Source organism: Lynx rufus, unplaced genomic scaffold, assembly GCF_022079265.1.
Source record: "Lynx rufus isolate CCGP_SWC_20201006 ecotype Redwood Valley unplaced genomic scaffold, mLynRuf1.p SCAF_28, whole genome shotgun sequence".
Classification (NCBI taxonomy): domain Eukaryota; kingdom Metazoa; phylum Chordata; class Mammalia; order Carnivora; family Felidae; genus Lynx; species Lynx rufus.
In genome coordinates, this window is record NW_025814843.1 from 2,333,828 (window position 1) to 2,337,648 (window position 3,821).

General features: G+C 53.0%; 1 non-coding gene across 1 annotated transcript; it reads left to right on the plus strand.

Moving 5' to 3' along the window:
- The first annotated feature begins 2,772 nt into the window (after nucleotides 1–2,772).
- TRNAW-CCA (transfer RNA tryptophan (anticodon CCA)) lies at nucleotides 2,773–2,844 on the plus strand. The gene has a single exon. It is a non-coding gene; the product is annotated as a tRNA-Trp (tRNA).
- The last annotated feature ends 977 nt before the right edge of the window (nucleotides 2,845–3,821 follow it).

A 3,821-nucleotide genomic window follows, 5' to 3' on the forward strand; every position in this document is an offset into this window, starting at 1 on the left:
AGAGCCGGATGTGAGGCTCAATGTCAGGAACCAAGAGATCATGACCTGAGCCAAAATCAAAAGTCAGACACTTTACTGACTACTGTTTCTTTTAGTGCATATTCTCTAGAAGAGGAAATGCCTGGACAGAAGCATTTGCTACATTACAACCCAAATAGCTAGTATCAGTTTACATTCTGTTCCAGTATTTCGTGAATTCTCCTAAATATTCACTGTTTTCCCCACACCTTGCTAATGTTGGCGATTACCTTCTTTTTGTGTTTAACTGGACAATGACTGTTGCGTAATTTTGAAATTTTCTGTATTTTTATTTTTTTTAACGTTTATTTTTATTTTTTTTGGGACAGAGAGAGACAGAGCATGAACGAGGGAGGGTCAGAGAGAGGGAGACACAGAATCCGAAACAGGCTCCAGGCTCTGAGCTGTCAGCACAGAGCCCGACGCGGGGCTCGAACTCACGGACCGCGAGATCATGACCTGAGCTGAAGTCGGTCGCCCAACCGACTGAGCCACCCAGGCGCCCCTTCTGTATTTTTAAACAGAAGTTGTGTGTGTGTGTGTGTGTGTGTGTGTGTGTGTGTGTGTGTGTGTTTTAATAGGGTTTGGTTCTAAGGTAAAAAAAAAAAAGCAAAAAAACAGTTCTGCGTGATTTCTGGGCAGTCACAGAATTTCAGTGAGCTGCAGGCTGGGATGATGGTGAGGCAAGTGAGGCATTCCCCACCCCACCCTACCCCCCCCCCCACCCGTGCAAAATACAAGTGTGGGTGGCTCCAAAAAAACTCAGCAGTCAAGATAAATTTAAGAATAATGCAATATATTAAATATATATATATATATATATATCAATGCAAAAAACGCAAGATACACAAAGTATCAAAATTGTACACAAGAGGCTTCAGCCCTGCACATCAGCGTAACTGCCTCACTCCCGTCACTTTAGTTGGCCCTGGCAAGCAGGCGTCTAACTTTTAAAAGGACCCTTTAATTATATCTGCCCAAATCTCTTTAGTCCCTTCGTCTGATTGCATTACCACACTGTAGTTTAGAAAAACTGGCCGTTGGTTCCACATCCTGGTCCCCAGGAGGGCGGGGACACAACAGGTGTATCCAAAAATCTGAGCAGGGGGATTCCAGAGTGTCTCTGGTCTTGCCTTGGGTGTGAAGCATTTCTTCCAGTAGATTCTGGACTCTTGGCCTCGGTGGAAAAGGCACTGGCTTCTCCTCTCAGTGACTTTGCCTTGTGGCCAAGGCCAAGCTGTTTCCACCACTCCCTAGCTGACATTCCTTCCCAGTTACAATTCACCCCCGGGGCCATCAAAAGCAATAAGGAAGTGACTCCCGTCTGGATATCTGTAGATGTAATCAGTAACCTGGGGCTAGCTGACTCGTGCCTGGCCCTGGGGACACTGATAGAACCTTCTGGTCTCTGCTTCTCTGACACCCTTGGCAGGCTGCCTCAGAACTCACCGTTAAAATGCCCGCTATGCTCACACCTGGCCACAAGCACATGCCAAGACTCCTATCCCATTTGACATGGAGAACCTCTGGACTGGCGGGGGGGGGGGGGGTCTTAGCTGCCAGAATAACCAGGATGGTGAGATGCCCTTCACCCCCACTGGCTTCACTGAGAGCCCCAGACACCGTTCCTTTTTCCCTCCTGTAGTGAGGCCCATTCCAGGTCGTTCCTTCTCTGAAAAACACCAGGCCCTGTGGGTGTTGTATTTAGAATTGATTGATGTTTCATGTTCCTAGACAAGGATAGTGGTGTATATTACTAATGGCTTTTTTTTTTTTAACTTCAAGAGCTTACTCACTTAATAGTCTTATTTTTCTTAATAAAGGGGGGAAAAAGTACTGTCCAAAAGCAGGGACTTAAGACTCCCAAGAGGTGGACCATAAGCCCCTTAAAATCATGCTAGGAGAAAACATTAACTAAAATACGCGGACAAGATGACGACAAGCGAGGAAACTGACAAACTGTTATGTGCCATAAAATCCCATCTCAAAAATGAATCTGAAGTGACCGGAAGGGGGACGCTGATGTTCCCTGTCTCGCTCCGGGCGCCAGACAAGCAAGGATTTACACTGCGTGCAAACGTGCGGCTACTTTTCGCTCCGCGTTCCATTCATCGAGTCAAAGGTCAAAAACATACTGGGGATCACACACAGCCGGTAAAACTCTGCAAAAAGAAATGCACACGAGCGTCAGCAGTGGCGGTCTCTGGATGGCGGCGTTTTCGGCGGCTCTGATGCTCTCTTCCAGATACCGTGCTGACCCTCCTCAAAGAAGATGTTTCCTTTTACAGTTCACAGGACAGTCCCGGCTTGGGGCGGGGGGGGGCGCCCCGTCTTCCTTCCCCCGCCCCGGCCCCGCCGGGTCGCGGCCACCGGGAGCAGCGTCCTCGAACCCGCGCCGCGGCGGCCGCCGCCATTTTCCGCGCGGCGGCCGGAGGGCCTGGCGAGTCCGCCCCGCGGAATTCGGGAGCCGCTCCCGCCCCCACCCCGGCCGCCTCCGATCTCCCCCTCCACACCCCCCACCGCCCCGCCGCCACCCGCCCGGCCCCCGCGGCCGCGTCTCCGCCGCCGCGGCGCCCGGCCCGGGGTCGGAAGCCGCCGAGCGCCGGTTTCCCGGAAGCCGAGGAGCGGGCCGCTCGAGCTCCTCCCCTCGGACGCGCGCCGGGGGGACCGCGTCTCGGAGCCTAGGTGTTCCCAGCCGCGGGACCGTGCCGGCGCGGCGAGGTCTTTAGCGACGCAGAGTCGTCTGCTCGCTGTGACCTCGTGGCGCAATGGTAGCGCGTCTGACTCCAGATCAGAAGGTTGCGTGTTCAAGTCACGTCGGGGTCACGGTCGCCTTTTTTCCCTCGCCAACCACGGAGGGCCGCGGGAAGCGCCGCAAAGGCCGTGAGGGGAGAAATCCGGCCTCCGGCGAGCGCTGTCACACTGCCAACGGGCGGAAAACCCCGCTCTTTTTCCTCGCATCGCGAATACGGGGTTTATAAACGCGACTGCGAGAGGCAGAGGTTCCTTGCGGCGGCCGACAGGAGGCGCGGCGACAAGCTCAGAGTGACCCCCCCTGCGCCCTGGCGGCCGCCCTGCCACCCCCGCCTCCGTTCATCGCGGGCCCCCGGGGTTACCAACCCCCATCCTCCACCCACCCCACCCTCGCCTCTGCAAAGCCGCGTCTCCTCCCCCTCCCCCTCCCCAACGCACTTGGGCCCCCTGGGAACGCCACCTGCCGGAAGATTGAATTCACACCTGCAGGGGCCTCTCGTCCAGAAAGGAGGCCCTTGTCCCAAGGTCTGGTGCCTTCTGCAGGTGTCTCCTTGCGTGTCCTGACCGGCTCTTTCCGCCGCAAATGTTCCCCACGCTCAGAAGCTCGGTGGATCTGGCTATAGCCGTAAGGCCTGGGTATTCACCTCGATACGGTTTGTTAATAGTTACAAACAAAACAAAAACAAAAGAGTGCTACCTGTCCACCAGTAAAGGGATGCATAGAGAAAAAAAAAAAAAGCAGTTGCCTAAATATTTCAACACATACTGTATATGTTAATGATACTATGGATCCTTATTAGAATGTGGATGGGAATCATTCACACCGACTGGAGGAGAGTGGTTACTTCTGGGGAATGAGGAGGTAGAAGGGATGGAGGACAGAGTCTTACTTTTCTTTTTTCTTTTTTCTTTTTTAACAAGCATACCCAAACGTTAACATTAATTAAATCTGGTTAGAGAGTACATGGAGTCTAATAGCAAACCTGGGTTTCGGTCGGAATTCACTCTGCCTGCAGAGAGACCCAAACGTGCAAGTCAAAACATTAGTT